Below are 19,008 nucleotides of genomic sequence, written 5' to 3' on the forward strand. Positions count from 1 at the left end.
ACCAACACCTACAGCCACTCCATCCCCAAATGTACCCAGCTACGCCTTCCCAACTGCCTTTTTTGTCTGCTTCTTTTAACCAGCTCATTTCACCTTTAATTTCCAGAGCAACCCTCTCCAACGGCTGTTCTCATCAGTCTCTGCTCTTCCGGTGCCTTGGTAAACCTCCTGCTTACCCTCCCTCTCCCAGGCTCCATCTCTCCTCTCCCCTCTGGGGTTTAGTCCCACCACCTTAGTGCTTGTCTTCTGCTGCCACCTCTGGATTTCAGTGTTGTTTGCTTTATCTGATGCAGTCAAAGTGCGCAGAGTGACTGAGACTAGGCTTGTAGATCAAAATCCTCTTACTTTTCCCCCCGCCCCATCAGGATCTTTAATCCAGATCTTCAAACGGGGCCTAGCTTCAGGGCCTCATTTGGCCTGGGGGCAGGATGCTGACTGTGGTGCTTAGCAGGGACAGCCTTGCTGGCCTGAGGGGAATAGGGATGCACCCAGGATTTAGAGACTTTGGGGGGAAAGAGAGCTGACCTTGTGTGAGAGTGTGGAGTGGGATGTCTCTGTTCCTGTCCTCCACACCGGCTCGACTGTCGTGTTGGGGACAAGTCCTCTAGCAGCGGCTCTAGCAGCCAGTGTTGGGGCTGGTGAAGAGCAGCCCTCAGAAGCGGGGAGATTTCGCTGCTCCTTGACTCCCACACCCGACAGCAGCTTCACCACACCCGCACACCCCTGCACGCACACCCGCACAGTCCCTTCTGAGTGCACACCCCAGCATCCTCGGGGGTTAAACTGTGCGGGCTTTCGAGGGGCCTCGCGTGTGTGCTGAGCTGCTATTTCCTTCCCCCTCCTCCTCCCCTGCACAAGCATAGCCTGCGCTGTGCTCTGCCTGTGAACTGCAGAGTAAAACTGCGAAAACCACCTCTCCCAAAAATAATCTCTGCTTCAGAGGCTGGAAAATGTGACAGCACATTTTCATATGCAGAGCAAAGCAGTGGGTGTCTGAAAACAGCTGAGGCTGAGGGCTTGGTGAGGGAAGCAGCTCTGAAATGGCAGCAAAGTGGCAACCAGGGAATATGAGAGGAAGGAAGGAAGGGAGCAAACTGCGAATGGGGAGGGGGCCGGAAGGAGGGCTGGGGGCAGCAGAAAGTGAGTTCGGAGCAGGAGAAGGTTGCACAGCGTGGGGCGGTTCTCTTTTCCCTGCCACATATACCTGCCCTCATTCATTTATTAATAGTTGGAAAAGTGTCTCTTCTAGAGACAGCAGTTTCAGAGCTTTATATATCGGATAACTGGGGGAGGTGGAGCACATCATCCATAACAAGGCAGCTTGTCTCCTTTTTTGTCTCCTGCAAATTCTCTTCCCGTCCTCTTAACATCCCCTTTTTCTCACACACCCCAACCCTGGGAAAAACCTGCTTTGTCCTGGTTCTGCAGTTGCTTATTAGAGTACCAGATAAAAAACAGGCCATGTTTGTAACCAACATTAAGACTTAAGAATTTTAGTTTATTTTACTAGATGAAGTAAGTTCTGTTTTGGCTGGCAGCATTGTGTTCTTCTCCTGTTCTACATGATACTAAACCTAGTTACTGCGTACGTGCATTTTACAAAGTATTGCTCATGGCCTCTTTCCTCCAGGGCATTTGTGTCTGTTCCTGAGTCACAGTAATTCTAGTTCTGCCTTGCCTGTTCATGCTGTTCAGTGGATGGCTTCAGAAGTTGTTAATGGCACTGATGCTTGCATTACTGTCTTGGGAGACAGCATGGCAGGGGGAAAAGCCTGAAACGCCCCCTAATGAAGCCTAAGACAGGCAAGAGAAACTTCTTTCTTGACAAGTGAGCAGTTTGCAGTAAAACTCATTTTCTTTAGGAATCACTGGAAGCATCTGAACTATCACTGTATGTTCAAATTTGGTTGTATTTGTCATTCAGTTTCCCAGAGAAGCTGGGGACATGATTTAATGCCACTTAGGAGAAAACTGACTTTTTTTTTTCCTTCTGAAGAGGTTTAGGAGTTTTGACTTTTAAGCACTCATCAGTTATTTATTTATATATGCCTATTACTCTATATCTTAAATTTAAATTTCCCAGGAAACCACATATCCAGCCTGCAAGTCATATTCTTTTGATGTGGAAAACTAAATTGTCATGGGATTGAAAAGACAGATAAATTAAAGAAAAAAATTGGCAATATGGCTGGTAAATCGCTGGCCAACTGTGTAACTTCAGTCCTGTCCAGCAGTCCTTAGGCAAAACTCCTATTTCCTGAATTTCACTCTGCTCTTAAGAAATACAGCTCTGTTATCTGTGGCTTATTATGGCTTTGCCATGCAGAATTAAGTAGGAATTTTAAGTTGCTCTTTTATTCTAAAATCTTAGCTTCTATATGCTGAGAAGAAGGAAGCCATATTCCTCTTTTTTTTGGTGGGACACCAATGGGTATTTTTAACATCTGGTGTCAGAGATATATTTGTTTCACAGAAACTGTGAAATGGACGGTTATTTTAGCCAGAGCTGAAAGAGCCTGGGTAAGTAAATAATTGTTTCAGCACCCCCTAAAGACTGTGAGAGGTCTTATATTCATTTATTGTAGAGCAGGATCAGGCGGTACATCAAGCAGAACTTCCCTCAAGTCCTGCGGCTGTCACAAGAATTGTGTTTCTTCGCAGGATGCTGGACAGGACGATGGTGGCAGCTACAGCCTTGCTTCCCATCTGTCTTTGTGGAAGGGCAGCCAGAACTCTGACATCTGCTCCTGTCAAACCAACCAAGTCGCATACTCTCTGCATGCCTTGGTCCAAGAAATCCTGGAAATTCTCTACGGTGGAAATCAGAGGTTAATATTGGGATGATTTGTTGATTCTTTCCATGTAGGTCATGTGTCTTATTTTTCTGTGTTTACACAGAACTGAAATGTGGTCTAACTCCATCAAGACACTGGATAAACTGACCAGTTTCAACAAGGTAGATAATATCCAGGCGCAGTGTGATCATGTGTTTACTTCTGTTTAGTAAGTCATGTATTCTTCCTTTACTTGTGCAATGCTTGTGGTTTTGCCAATACAGCAAATAAAGGGCAATGTTGTTGGGTCCTATGTGTGATGTGAAAGTATCCCATTTAAGAATATGGATGCCTTTAGAAAGCTGTGGAAGAATATAGGAAAGTGGCATTGCTTATTTGCAGATAGAGTTTGAAAAATCTCAGAACTCACAATTAAAAGTTTTTTCTGTATTCAAGGATGACATATGAGCCTGGGCATTCTATCATTTTGAATGGTATATTTATTATATTCAGAGTTTTCCTGGTGTCATGATTTATTTAACTATTTATATAAAATACAGTTGATCAATTTGAATTGCTGTTGACAAAATCAGATTCTTAGCAGCTGAACTGTCAGCCAATAAGATGAGAATAAGACAGCCTCTAAGCATTGTAGAATGAGCATTGTATAAATAACAAAGCCACCTGCCCATGCTATGATCAGATACATGTTTTTCCAGGTGGAAGTGTTAGGAGCACACTTTGTGTGCTTTTCATATCAAAACAGACTTAGTCATTACACAGTGACTTCACAGCTGCTGCATTTCAGGAGTTCCTCTGGTGGGATAAATCCTGGAGGTATGAAAGATGGTGGTGTGGCCAGGGCCTCTCATTTGGCATAGTCATGGATTATGGAAGCCGCAGGGACCGTTCCACCTTTTCTCCTTCTAACACACGTAACAGAGCACTTCTGCACTTCCAAATATATATATTTTGATAGAAGTCTTGTGAACAAAGGTCTTGCTATTCTTTTCTTTAAGCCTAGCTACCTTTAATGATTTTTGAACCATTGACTAGTTTCAACCACATATGACAGATCAGATAGAGATATTAAGGACTCCTACAATATTAAATTGTTCTACTGACAGTTTTGCTCTCTGATGCTAATACTTGATCCCACCCTTGCTGCATATGTGTTAGTTTACATTTGAGCAAGCAAATAATTTCTGGTTAGGGAAATGCAGGTGAAGAAATGAAGGTAACATGTTCTACATACAATACAGACAAAACTGCACCCACTTTGGCTCTCTGCACCAATACACTCCTCCAGTATGTCCCAGCAGGCCTTCAGCTCTCCCATATCCTGCTGCTGTCTCTGTGCTCACATACCTGCCTGTGCTCACATACCGCACCCTTGGCATCATGGTACAAAGCACACTACTGGCATGCTGTTACACAATCATCTCACTATCAGTAATTGAGATTTATTTTCTTAAGATGGCACAGGAACTAAGGGAATAAGGGACACTCTAGTGACTCATGGAGATCAAGGCCTTGAGTTTCATATACAGAGACGTCATAAGAGTCACAGTTTTGCGGCTCAGATATTCTCTTGGCAGCAATACAAAGATTGAGCAATACTACTTTGAATTAAAGAAAAGGGCCTGTGTGAAAGCCTGCTTTGGTGCTGCTCAGCATAAGTATTTGTGCTGTTTCAGTTCTGTGTGAGATCCTGGGCTGCAGAGTAGATCCCTGTTTACCCTCCAGACGCACAGTGTGCAGATCATTCTTCATCAGAGACCTGTGGGAGGGAACCCCCAGCAGAGAGATTGCTTTCATGACCAGAAGAACTCGCCCAAAGACTTTTCATCAGGTGTGCCAAACCCCTGGACTTTGCAAATACAACTCAGCCCCAGGTGCTTTCTTGCAGATAACAACACAGGAGTAGGTTGGTGGGATTTGGAGGAGCAATGACACTCTATGTGGGGAAGTGCAGTGGGGAGGTGTTTGTATCTTTGAGTATATACCAAGCCTGCTTTGTGTAGTGCCACAGGCAGAGGCAGATTGGAGGACCTAGCCTTGATACATCCACTCCTTGTGGAGTGATTTAGGTGGCGATTGCATAGGTTATGCAATGTGCAACCTATCCCAACAGCCTGCACGGCAGCAGGGTGCTGGCGTCTCGCCTCTCCCTCAAGTCTCTGTGCAGCTCACCACTGGAGATATGCCCCTCGGTCCTGAAGCTCACCAATAGCATCTGCACTGCAGACTGAACCCATGAACCTAGTTATGGTATCCATAAATCTGCAGTAATTACCAGCCTCCAAAGGGCAATGGTTGTTCTCTTTTCTGTAGTATCCAGTAAGTGGTGTGCCTGGTAAGGAGTGAGGGCCAGTTCCTGGCCAGCACGCCTCTAATGGCCTCAGCAGTCTGAACCCACCTGTCGCTGTTGCCTCCTTGGTCCAAAATTTCTCCATGAGGGGAAGAAGGGCTGAGCTATGGTTGGGGATGAGGTCAGTACCTGGAAGGGCGTAGATCTTAATGCAGGCATTTGTGCAAAACAGCCACTGAGGGCTGTGGGGTGTAGCCTACGCTAGTGAGCACGCTGTCAGGGAGGACAGAGGCGGGCCGAGGAGGCGCAGGGTGGTGAGGAGTGCTCTGGCATCACTGTCACACGGCAGTGTGCTCCCACTCATCTCGTCTCTGGATGCAGATCGTCTGCTGTGAAGGACCCTTGCTGTGAGCAGTTGGGAAGCGAGCCAGTTTGCACTGTTTGACTCTGGGACCAAGGTTGCTCTCTGGTTCAAATAGCAAAGTGAATATAAGTGTACTCAGAGTCACTATGGGTGGACTTCATCTAAGATTAGGTGCTTAAAACACAAGTGTCTGTCTTTATAGCTGCTTTTATACTCAGTGGAGTGTTAATATAACCCACGGGGCTTGGGCATGTTTCTTTTTTCTCTAGCGTGAGAGGAATTGCACTCTGAGCTCCATTGGCTTCATCCCCGGTGCCAATAGCAGGAGTCTGGACAGCCACCACAGACGAAGGAAGGTGAGGCAAATCCCACCGCGAGCTCCTGGGTTTGCTGGCTGCTCGGCATGCAGGCAGCCGGTGGCCAGCCAACGCTCACGGGCCTCCACACCAGCCATAGCGCCTACTACCCTTTACTGCCAAGAGACTTGGGTAAAAGCTATGGGAAGAGGGGGGATATTGTGGTGGGGCACTGGGGGATAAAATTTAGGAGATGTTGAGGAAGCCTGAGGATCTTGCAGGGGGACCAAGGAAAAGGGATGCTATGGTTACTGAGATGGGGCATGTAGAGAAGAGGCTCAAAATCTGTAGGAAACTCGCCTCTCTGAGGCCTGCTGTGCAGGGAACAGCTTGTTTGCCTCTACCCTGTGTCCGAAGTTTCAATTTTCCCCTATTTGCTCCGCGATGTGGTCTGTCAGACATGGCTGCAATGAGGGGTATTGCAATCTCGTTAGCTTTATGGAAATGTACCTGTCCACCCAGAACCGCTTTGTAGGCCGCTGGGTCACAGCCTCTTCGGGTTAGCTGCAAACTCTGTAGTTCTCAGAGCCTGGTCAGCATGGCAGCTTGGAGATGTTTCAGAGGAGGCTTGCCTGCAACTAGAGCCATTCTCTCAGGAGAGAGCTGACATTCATTTTTCACTATTTCCGAAATATCTGGCTTTATGAAGTTGGGTTTTTTCTTTCCATTTTAACATTTTTCTAGTGTTTTCCTAGATGATGAGTTAATCTGGAGTGATTTTGTAATTTACTCTGTTTTTACACAGAGATGAATAAATGAAGCAGACTGATTGACACGTTCATTTTCAGTAGTCCGTTGAGGCTTTTCATGGGTACTGTTGAAAGATAACTGCCTGCTTTGCAGTAGTGGCAGGACGAAGCAAGTCTTGCAAAATACCATTTCATCTCACTGAGAGACAGGAAACACTGGTATTTGGTGGAAATAAAGAGGGTATGATTCTGCAGTTGCTGCCTCCAATGCAGTGAGTGATTTTGAGCAAAAAACTGAACAGAACACGAAGGATGGGTCTCTACCAGAAGAAAGCCTGTGTCCAGTTCTCATTTCCAGGAACCACTCCTGAAGACCATTTTCATTTATTTGGTGGTGGTGGTCATAGTAGAAGGATCATCGATGTTGTAATGTTTGTTTGTGTACGTGTGTTTGTTTTGCAGCTAGAACGGTTTTAGCCATCAGTCAATAAACAGCTACATCCCACGCTAGCTGTTGAGGACCATGTGCTTACCAGGAACTGCCTTCAGGTCCGTTCCAAGCAAGGCCATGTCCAATGCGGAGGTGCATGTGGGTGGAGCAGGCGGTACCACACACGGCTCGGAGGGCTTCTGTGACTCACTGACCTTATCTGACAAAGCCTTTTGTGGGTTCATTTTCCGCATTTTGGTTCTGCTGCCGTATGAAGCCTTTCACTGCAAGTATCTGGATGCACAGGCAGTAAATCCCATCCTCACGGGCCTCACTGATGACTGGTCAGTGCTGGCAGGGACCAGTGCCAGAACATGAGTACAGACAAAAGGAGGACAAGCTGAAGTTCTCTCGTTTCCTTTGTCCTGAGGACGTTAACCTCAAATACAGGTGAACCTCATGAGACCAAAAGATGCTGTGTGCGGTTATAAGCTGCAAACATACAGTTCTCTGGAGCAGGCAGCATCCATAATACTTCTCCAGAAAGCTTTGTCTGCTTTCTTGTCAGACAGGGCACTTCTGGAGGGCAAAGTCTTGGGAACTCCTAAAGCTGATATGATTCTCCCACTCTCTCTTGCCCTGGGATTTTTCTGCTTTATGTGAGCTGTGTTGTATCCCATTTTGTCAGTTTGCTGTTGCAGTTTAGATCTGTTTCCTCATATGCACTGAATTAAAGGCTCAGATTTCATATAAGAGCAATTTTGGGCATTTTGAACACTTGCAATTATAGTGAAATCAGTGATGTAGTATCATCCTAGTTAACATATCTATGGAAGGCAAAGCTGAGAAACTAAGGTATGTGTATATGTAAAATAAGATCATGTCTGAACTGTATCTTTTAAACTAAAGAAACGCAAAGGAGCGACCCACGCTGACAGGAACTTTATTAAGCCGTCTAAGGATGACACAGTAAAGCCACAGTTGTTAGGAGCAGACCTATGTCCAGCCCTGCATGCACAGAGCCTTCTCCCCTGTTTGTGGTGCCTATTAATAGCCCTGAGTCTGGCCAGCACAAACTCAAACAGTGTGTGGGTTTGGTGAGTGCACTGCTGTTTGGCAACTGGGTAAATGCCCTTAAATAATCCTACTGGCACTGTGTGTTAGAGTGCTTGAGGCTTTTGAAACCTTTTGGTCATATTTACTCTTGTTAAACAATCAGTATTGATTAGATCATATGACAGACTAGCTAGGCAGTTTTTCAAATACTGCAACTAATTGGAGTCCATTTCTACATATGTATATCCTCAGGATCCTTAGAAATAGTTGTTTTGGTGCAAGAAAAATTAAATGGTGAGTGTTCTGCTCATACAGTTCTATATATTTTCATACACATGGCCCTCTGCACATGGATAGGAGGCTTTTCAAGGATGCTTGGTGGATTTGGATGCTCACTTTGTTTGTTTTAATTGGACATGTGAATCCCTTAGGCAGATTTGAAAATCTCAGCCATAATTCTTTGTTTATTTTAGTACATCAGAGCAAGAACTTTTCCCTGTTGAAATTGTTTCTAAGTACTCCTTTGTTGTGGCCATAAAATACAAACAAAAATGTGTTTAAGTGGAATTTAGAAAAACATATGTTCCTCTGGACATGTCAGTTTATCTTACATATTTGCTGCTTTGTGTAATGGGTAGGTTCTTAAGATACAGTCTGTCTAAATTTTGCGTTGAGTAGAGTAGCAAGGAGGTTGTCAGAACTGAAATATAAATAATCATGATAATAAAAGGCCCTTTGATACAGGTTAAATGTCCTGAAAAGGTTTTCTCCTGTTGAATTTCTCAGCAGTACAAAAACATATCTGGCCTCAAATATATGTCAGGAGAGCACCGTACAGCTCTGCCAGCTTCAGCGTGGGCACACGCAGAAAGGTATTGGTTTGCAACAGCAGAAAATTGAGGACTGAAATATGTCAACAGAGTTTTGTAGGTGAAAGGCAGCAGGGGCCAGGTTTACTATGTTAACACAGACCCAGGCTGGGAGACGATCATGTTGCACAGGCAGTTTTGTTAAAGTGGGAGCAGGAAAGCACTGTCTGTTGCAGCGTTGCTTCCAAAGACGGTTTGTTCCAGTAATCCCTGTGGTTGTGCCGGCACTGTCTGAAGCACGGAGGAGCGGGAACTGCGAGCCTCAGCATGCTGGGTCCTCTCTGAGCTCTTGGCCACTCTGCCGCAAATAAACGATCAGCCACCGGCAGAGCAGTCACCCACCTGCGGGGAGGTCAGTGCAAGCGGAGGCCTTCCCTAAATGCCTTTTCCCCAGTCATCTCCCATGCGGAAGCTGCTGCAGTAAGGTGGCTGCCGGCCTCCTGGCCTTAGCGGGCCGTCTGAGCACTGCACAGCGCTGTGCTCGGCCGGCGCTGCCTTTCTGCGCTGCTGCCACGGAGCGAGTCGGTTCGGACAGCAGCACGCTGGAGCAGCCCGACTGCGGGAAGATACATCCATATTGGGCCTGACATGGATCTCATTGCCTCTCTTAACATTGTTTTGACTTCTGGTTTAGGGTGACGTTTGCCTCTTTTACTCTTGCGGAGGAGGGGGTTTCTTCCGGAGTAACTTGCTGGAATAACCACAGCTCCGTGGAATCACTGCGGTTCAGAAGGAGCGCAGGACTCTGGCTGGGATTTGGCACGCAGGAGAGAAGATGCAAACAAATCGCTTTAGACAGTTTTTTAGCATTACTTTGCCATCCCTGTAAAGTGTTGAGGTGCTGTGGACATTAGATTTTGCTTTCCTTGTAAGTGCTGGAAATGGTGTGTTTTTCATTAAAGAAAATGGTCACCGATGATTTGTCCCTAGCAGTTTATCAAAGGTCTTTTTTCTCATTCCCTCACTGTCTTCCAGAACTAGGCCCTACAGGTCAGGCTCCAAAGGGCTGATCTGGGCTGTCGTTTTCACCGTGCGTGCGAGAAGCCTCTGCCGTGGGCTGACAGCGCTGAAAGCTCCCGCGATGGTCAAGCTCGGCGCCTGTGTCTGTTGTCCCTCCTGAGCATTTACGGTTACTCATTCGAAACTCATGCCAGCTCCAGAGAGACCAAAGGGGAATAGGCAAATCACCATGTCTCCCGGGTTGTTTGCTGTTTTTCTGTGAGCATGTGACAGTCTGTGAGCCTCTGTAAAAGGATATTTTGGAAATCTGTTGCAAAAACCCATGACCACTGTTTTTTTTTTAAAAAAAACAGACAGACTCATATAGTAGGTTTGCCCTTGCTCTCGTGTCCTGCTACAATTTCTATACAACACAGAAACTTTACACACAATATAAAATAGGAGTCAAGCGACACGCACACAGCTTTCATCTAGATTATTACAATTCCACTGCTTCCTTTTATCAGTTTGCTAAATGGGCAGCAGAGCCTAGTGCAGAAGCTGCGTATTTCAACTCTTTTGAAAAAGATTAACAATATACTTAATGCTGGGACAATGCCTTCTTACTTTCTCTCAGGGGCTTCAACTGGTTTGATCTTAGTTTATTCTAGAACAGGCTGCTTTATATGTAGTGGCCCATGCCCTCAGTTTCAGCCTTCTATTGTATGTCTTATCTTAAACTGTGCCCCTGCGATTAGTAGTCGTTTGCTCAAAATTAAAAATGAGATGAATAATCTTAGTTCTTGTATTAATGCAGAAAGGATGAGTGGTTGTGAACCGTAGGGAATAAAAAAATGACCAGTTTCTTTAGTGTCTTTCACATGGACATGCCCCAGAAATGTCCAGCTGCAGGACTGGACAAAGCCAAATGCTGTTTATGTGCGTGTAGAATATATATAAAAATAGCTCTAATCTTGCAAGACAACATACCTTAAGGTGAAGTTGTTACAGTAGGAGACAAACCCCAGAAGCTTGAAGGGACAGTGTCTTACGAGTTTTGGAAATTTTAAATAGTCACCGGAAAGGCAAAAAAAAGTTTACAAGTAAAAAGAAAATCTGATCATACTGAAATGCATAACTAAAGTGCCCCAGATAGCCCCGCTCCTGTCCCTGCCAGTGTATATGCTGGTGGGTTGGACACAATATTCTGCCCAGGGAGTCGAGCCGGAAGAGACGTGTCAGGCACCTGAACCAGCTCTTGGAAAAAAAATGGCAGTTTCTGGCCCAAAAGCCATTGCAGTGGCTCGTGGGAGGTTTGGGGACGGCAGGAAGCTGCTCGCGTGGCACTGCGGCCAGTGCGGCGTCCCTTAGCTCGTCTCCCCGCTGCAAGCCTGGAGAGCGTAGCTGGTGGGGTTTTCTCTCCGGTGCTAAGCCCTGTCCTGGCTAGTGTGCAGTTTTGGCTCGCGGGAGCGGAGGATCCGTGTCAGAGCTCCCCCTTCCTTTGCAGCCAAGCGCACGGCTTGGCTGCAGCCGGGGTCGGGGATTTCGGAGCACGGATCATCTGCGTTCTTGCACGTGGGGCCGCGAGCGCTGCGCATCTTGCTGGGGTGTTTGGGCTCGCCTTAGCGCGCTGCGGGACCTGGCAGGGGGACGCGCCTCCCTCCTCCACGGCTCCTCCAGCCTTTTGGGCAGAGGCAGGGTTTGTTCCCGCTTGACCTACAGCCAATATACCAGTTCTGTAGGTACATAGGAAGCGCTTTGACATCAAAGAAACCTACCACGGCTCATTCTCCGCAGAGCCGCGGGAGGCGAGGCAGCGCTGCTGGTCGCCCTGAGCGGCACGGCGCGGGAGGAGGAGCAGGAGGAAGAGGAGCAGGAGGAGGAACAGGAGCAGGGCAGCGGCTCTCCCGGCCAGCCCCAGCCCCGAGCGCCCCAAGGCCACCCCAGGAGCGCCAGGGGGACCCTGGCATCTGGCACCAGGCTCAGGGTGCAGAGTTACATATGCTCTCGTGCTTTCTAGGGAGGGGGGATTTTTGATTTTTGCCTCATGATTTCTCCTTGTTTTCTACCTCCTGAGGGCCAGGGACTCCCGGGGTCGGGGATGGGTTTGTTTTGCTGTACGTGGGTGTATCAGAAGCTGCAGCCCTGTGCACTTGCAGCCAGGTGCACTAGCACATCCGGTAGATTGAATCCCAAACACTTAGGCCCAAGTTCATAAATGTATTTATGAGCCAGACTTTCTCTATAATCACTGGGTTATAAGACAACTGCTCAGCTTCAGCCCCAGACCTCTAATACCCTGGTTGTAGATGACTCATCTTAGCTGGTAATAGCCTTGTTTGAGATTTAAGATGGCTTAACTCCACAGAAATGCCCAAACAGGTGGCATCTGTCACAGATTTAAATTCAGTGGGCAACGGCTTCGACCTCTGGTCATGTGGGGGAGCTGCAGCGGCTCCTTCAAGGCTGGTACAAATCGGCTGGTGCCGGGGTTGGGTTTGGCACCCGGGAAAAGCAGGCGGCTTTGGACTGCGTGCAGGGCGCTTTGGCGATGCAGCAAACAGGAGAGTCCTTGCTCCAGAGAGATTGCAAAATAGCTTTGGCAGGCAGACAGTAACAGAGAAACAGCATATCAAAATATGCTAAGTTAAAACAGTTTTGATTTGTGGAATCTTTTTTTTCCCACAAACAACTAAAAAAAAGCATTACTTTGCTAGCTGAGCTGAAGACAGGAGTTGCTTTTCGATTTTGGCCTTTCCTCCCTGCATGCTGGCAGCCCAGGCAGCCCGGCCGGCTGCTGACCCCCCTCGCACCCAGCCGCCCCAGGGCCCGACCCGGCTGGGGCAGAGCTGGAGGGGGCTGCAGCGCCGCAGCGTGGACCAGCCCAGCCGTGGCCCCGAAGGATGACATGCCGGGCCGGGCTGCGCTGGGCGGCAGCAGGGTCGTCCCAGGTTTCTGGTGCGTCCCGGAGGGGCTTCCCCAGCCGGCAGCCCGCACCACTGGGAACCCGGAGCTGCCCCATCCGTCTCCAAAGCAGCCTGGAGGATGTTTTAAACGCAAACATTTCAGAGGCTTTGTCTGGCCTTCCTCTAGGCAGCAAAAAAACCGAAATCTGTCCTGGTCTCATGTCTCCAGTGGGAACTTTCGGCTGCCCTGTGCAGCCCCAGCGGGGTTGGTGGGGGCAAGGGCCACCAGCCTGCTGCTGGCTTGCGCCGTGGCGCCGTGATGTCTCTGCTCCAAAGCAGCACGGTGCCCATGGCTGCCACGCGCAGGGATGGCTGCTGGCAGCAGCTGCTTGGCAGCCTGCACTGACACTAAACAGCAGGCCGAGATGGGAAAGAAATGTGGATCCGATGGAAACAGGGGAATTCTCATATGGGAAAACAGTGTCCAAGCAGCAGGTTGACTAGGTGTCCCAGGCACTTTGCAAATGTGTGGGGCTCCTCCAGGCAGCTGCCATGCCCTGCTGATACCTGCCCGTTGGGAAAAAAGCCTGGCAGCACACAAAGGTGCTGCAATTTCTTTCTTTTTCTGGCTGGAGCCATTCATTTCGGTGCAGCCGCAGAGTGGGTGTAGTGGTGCGGACATGGTGGGTTCACCACACAGCAGGAACGAGCTGCGTTGGGGCAGAGCGGTGCATGTCGCCAGGCGCCCAGGCACGTGGAGAGCAGCACTGAGTCTGCCAACAGCAGAGGCCTTGCCGCTGACCTTGAAACCGCTCCAGCCCCGCTGGCCTTGGCGGGCAGCTTGCGGGGCTGCGTCTCCTGCTGACGACGCTACTACGGAGAAGCAACTGAGCGAGAGGCTTCAAACACCTTGGATTCAAGGCAAACTGGAGACGGAGACGTATTCGCTGCTCATCTTTCTCTTTAATGTCTGCATCTTAGGGCAGCTTAGTTCAATAGCGGGAGCTAGCTAGGAATTTGCCATTGAAACTGTTGTTGTTGGAAAATAGTAATTGTTGAAATTGAAACTTCTAATGGGAACGTCCGTGTCTGTGGGGGAGACTGACAGGAGTCCCTGGTCTCATGCCCTGGCATCCCTGTCGCCTGTGTCCCTGGCACTGCGGCCGTCCCACACCGCAGGGCTGGGGCAGGGTGCTGGGCACAGCCCTGCGCCCAGGCATTGCACTCCCTGCGCAGCTGGCACCACCGAGGCTGGGCTTAGCTCTCCTCCAGCCAAGAGACCTTCGTCTGGCACCTGGGCAAGCTCCTGAGCTGGTACCGCACAGTGACTTGAGCTGGAAGGAGCAGCAGGAAGTCCCCAGTCCAGCCTTGCTCATGGCTTTATCCAGCTGGATCTTGAAAAACCTCCAAGGACAGAGGCTGCACAACCTCTCTGGGCAACCTGTTGCAACACTTGATTAATATGTCCAAACAGCTTCCCATATTTGAATTTTATAAGGCTCGTAAGTAGCATGTGAAAAAAATTGTATATATATGTGGAGGTTGCAATCTGTATAACCAGGAAGATGGTGATGAGAGGACAGAGTGAATGTGACCTAGTTTTCACCATGTTCAGGATGCGCTGGGGGATGGTTGTGGGTGGGAGGGCTGTGGATGGGGGGAGCTGGTCTTGGCTGGGGAGGTCGGGCAGCAGCTCATCAGCGCGGATGTGGAAGAGTGGGGAGGGTAACCACGGGGGACCGAGAAGGCAAAAGCGAGGAAAAAAGAAATCCCATAGTAGTATCAGCTCATTCTTGTTTTCTTTCAGTAGTTTTCTGAAACCACACAGATGTGACCCTCTCCACCTGCTGGCCCCGAACTCTCCTCCTCCCTAGGGACTGCCAGGCTTTGGCGCTGCAGCCGCACACGGCACAGCACGTGGTTGTGCTGCAGTATCGGTCTTCGTGCAGAGATCGCGGGGCAGCACCGTGCGCGGCACCTGGGCTCCGGGGTGCTGCAGGAGGTAACCGTGTCAGGGCACTTCTCGAAAGCTGTCTCGTCAAAAGGCAGGGAAAACACGGATGCCATGGTTTTATCTCTGCTTTTGATGAAAAAGCAGGATTGTTCGAAGGAGGAATGAGACGCTGGAAAGAAATGCCCAAAGAGGAGCTAAGGGAGCAGGAGGCAACGTTACCGTCCTCCTCCCCAGCGCCCGGTGCTGTTCATCCCCTGCCGGCGCTGGCTCTCGGAGGAAAGCCCGAGCCGGGTCCTGCAGGTGCAGCCGAGCCGGTCGGCTCCGGTGTGAGTGTGGAGCTCCCTGCTGGCCACCAGTTCACCAGGCCGACTGGCACGCTGCAGAAACCAGCGAGCGGTTTTCTTTGCAAAAAATCTTTTAGGTGGGCTGTGCCTTACTTCATGCATCAGTAAACCGGGTATGCGAAGGTCATGGAAGCAATTTCAGCCCCAAGGCGCTGGCTGAGTGCCGCTTGGCAGGCAAGCGGGAGAGGAGTGACCGAGCCTGCATGGTCCTGCCTGGTCCTGCCTTCTGCCAGGCCAGGTCTCCAGGAGCAGCTGGGTTTGGAGGACTCGCGCTCCTCAGGAGACAGTGACCCTCCGCAGCGCTGAGGGCAGCACCTCCCTCGGCCAGGCTGGGACCCTGCGCCGCCGAGGCACTTCCAGGGAAACCGTGAAAGCTGGGAGGAATGCGTGTCCAGAACTACTTTTTCCTGCTGGGGACAAGACAGAATTAGGTTTCTTTTATTTGACTGTGTTTTTGGATAAGGAAACTGTCCAGTTCTCTCCCGAAGCCACCTGTGGGCAGGAGATGACATCTGATTGCCCCCGTTGCTGCGGAGCGGGAGGCGCAGGCAGCGCCGGGGCAGCAGGCGCCCTTCCTGGCGCCCCTCGGGGACTCGCCGCCCCAGCGCGGCTCGCTTCACTGCTGCTGCGCTGGGTGTCCCCGCGGCCAGTTTGGCCATGCTGACACTTACCCATTTCAGCAGGGAACGCTGGGATCTCTGCAGAGAAAGTCCCTGTGGTTTAAGGACTGTAAGCGAATGTATTGAATGATACTTTAATCACCAACTATAAAGTTACACAGACTGATTCTTTCAGTTAGTGCAAACTTAAGTGAAACCAGAAATGCTTTAAGTGTAACAGTGTGCATGTTTGCCTGTATACAGACAGAGAGTCTGTGGTGCAGACAGTCCTTCCCAAGTTCCCTGTAAGGCTCGGTGCTTAAGGAGGCAACGGCATTCCAGTGCATGAAAAAAAGAGGGATTTTTTCACACAACCTGCTGGGGAAATGCAGATGGGCTGGGCTGGGAGCACAGGGCCAGCACCACCACTCGCTCCAGTGCGTGCTGGGAGAGCAGCGGTTACTGTCTGGCTGCACAAGGCAGCTGCCAAACAGATCAAGGAAGAAATGTCATTGCCAGGATTAGAGGTTGGGCTCAAGCAGGGAGCACAATAAAGAGCAAAATGTTTTTACATGCATGACTCGTCTCTCTCACTCCTGGTGCTGTTTACTGTCTCACTGCCAAATCCCAAAAATGGCCCCAAGCCTGTACTTCTTAAGTAAAACCATGTCCATACTAACAAAAGGAGCACTGGGCTCATCAGGAAGCACAGACACATTTCCATCCCTGAGGAACGTGGGTAATGTGTTTAACAAAAACTGAATTTGGGACATAATAGATCTGTAAGGCTTTTGCTTGTACAGGAGCACCGCGTGTGGCTAAGCAGCCTCCCTCCTGTCAGTGCTACAGACCTGGAGCCTGGTGCCAAGCAGGGGCTGGCGGCAAACCCGCCCCGGCAGCAGCCAGGCTTGAGCAGACAGCGAGCTGAGGCAACACAAGGAGGACTGGGGCCTCTAGTGGAGACCAGCAGGGAGAGGAGCGAGCAGGTGGAGTGAAAAAATGCCTTGCAGTAGGAGCCCTGAGCCAGTCCCAGTGCTGCCAGCTGGCGATGGGGGCCACAAAGCTTTCTTGCTTCACCTGGCCAGGTGTGTCACACGCACAGTTTCCAACAGCAGCCATCGTAACATGTGGCATTGCCCAAACTCAAGGCCTCTTTTATAGTTTTCTGGATGGTTAAGTGAAGTATTATGAAGTTTTCCCACATAACCAGTCTGAGGCAGCACTGAACTGCTGAACTGAGGTATACAGAGCCCACCACAGAGCAGGCTGCACTGTCCCACCTCCTTCCCTGCCTACTACATGCACACAGCCACCACCATCTGCCCCATTCTTGCCCCCGCAGTCACTGTTTGAACTCAGAGCTAGAAAAGCTGGTGATGGCTGCAGAAATCAAGAGCACTCACATCAGCCTATTCTAGGACTTGGTGTCAACCAGCTCCAACACCTCTGGGCACAGCACATCCTGGAGCAAGCAGGCTGCGTGGTACAGGGGCACTATGTTCACCAGTGCTAGTGTGGCTGCTAGATTGCCCCAGCTGCCATGCAGCTGTGAACTGCGCACACAGCCAGGTTTGCACCCAAAGAGCCTGGCTCCCCTCTCCCCAGTGGGAGGGAGGCCTTAAGGAGCCAGCTGGCTGCTGCTTCTGCATTGGGCCCATTGAAGGTGTCCCCACTTTGTACCAATAATTAGCTCTTCACTGGGACAAGAAACTGTACCCTGTTACCTTAATATTTCAGGTGAGTGCTCAGTTGAACACAGTATCAGTCTGGGATTTGTGAATATTTTTAATACAACATCTCAGTTGTATAAAGCTAAAGAGAAAGGAAGAGGAGTAAGGACAAGATAGCAGTCCTTTGACAAGCAAGAATGAGGTAGCAAAGAGTACTCTCATGGATGTTTTAAAACCTTTAACGCAAGAGGCTAGGTTAAGAGCTTTGTACACTAAACTATTGCCCATTTCTCTTTGTGTGAAAATGAACAGAAAAATAGGCCATAAGCTCCATAAGTGGGCACCAGATGTAGCATGTTCAGCTTCAGTGCTAACAGAACAGCTGTTTGTGGAAGCACATTTTGGCAAGCAGAAATGCTTTGACCTACCCTATGCTTCCTGAAAAAGCTCCACTGTTTTGCCACCATAAGGGGGTTTGAATGTTTCAGTTCTCAGTAGCAACAAAACTTAGAAGTCACTTGCACGTTTGTTGCTGTGTCCAGATCTGAAGCCAAAGAAGATAGCAAATGGATGGCCTAGACACAAGCAGTTTGCCTTTGGCAGAACCAAAGGACTCCAGATTTGCAGTGTGACCCCTTAACAGCAGATATTTTAATGTGAGAAGTATAATAGACTTGTGACAAATATTGGAGCGGTTTTCTTAATAGTACAATGGGCGTTCTGTTGGTCTGAGGTTATGTAGATGAACAAAATACTACAAACAGGATCTAAAACTGCCTCAAAAAGCATTACAAATTCCTAGACTTGAAATAGGAAAAAAACCTACCATTTTTGTTTGATACTGAGTACCTCTGTTCTAAATTAAAGTAGTATAATGGACACCTGCCATTACACACATTTCACAGAGGCTGCAGCCTGCACTACTGCCATACTGCAGCAACTTCAGTCAAGTCAAGGGGAATGGCAACATATGGTCTCCAGAGAAAAACACATCTGTAACAGGAGTCTGCCCAGTCTCAGAGATCATGGGAAGCAGCTGGTTGGACAGAGCACAGCAGCCTCCCTGAAAGCTTTTCTTTTTTTCCTGACTCATACTGACAAGCACAATTAGCTTTGTCCTAGGTATCTGGCTGGGTAATCCTATTAATACACCTTATTCAGATTAAAAACTATACAGCTGCAAAGAGATTAAAATATAATGTGAAAGAAAGCTTGTTACACTAAGAATATAATCTTTAATTAAAGGGTACCATATTAATTTTGTACTGTTACCACTTCCACTACCATCCTGTCTGCTAGGTCATCAGAGACAGGCATGTTTGTTTTTCAGTAAACAACCCAGCAATATTGAATTAAAAAGTGCCCCCATGCAGAGCAGCTCCATAACTTCACATGCATTCCCTTAGGGTTTCCCTTATCACCACTGCAATTTTAATACAGGGAAAGAAAGTTCAGACAACAATCAAGAAGTTAGAGATCAGCATACTGCGAGTTTCCAGTAAGGAAGTGAGCGAGTTGTAATTCTCTAACACAAGAAAGCTGCTCTTTCACTGAATGAACTAAAGGACTATGTAAGTTAAAGAAATGACCATTGTTTTTCCTTCACTATTAGTCAGACCAGTTAAGAAAAACCAGTCTTAAGTGCATAACCTGTTTCTTCTCACAGTTCCTGGCAGCATTCAGCACTAGTTGGCATAACCAGCACCCCAGACTCCCTTCCTTTGAGCTAGATACAGCACAGCACCAC

Source organism: Apteryx mantelli, chromosome 2 (assembly GCF_036417845.1).
Source record: "Apteryx mantelli isolate bAptMan1 chromosome 2, bAptMan1.hap1, whole genome shotgun sequence".
Taxonomy (NCBI): Eukaryota; Metazoa; Chordata; class Aves; order Apterygiformes; family Apterygidae; genus Apteryx; species Apteryx mantelli.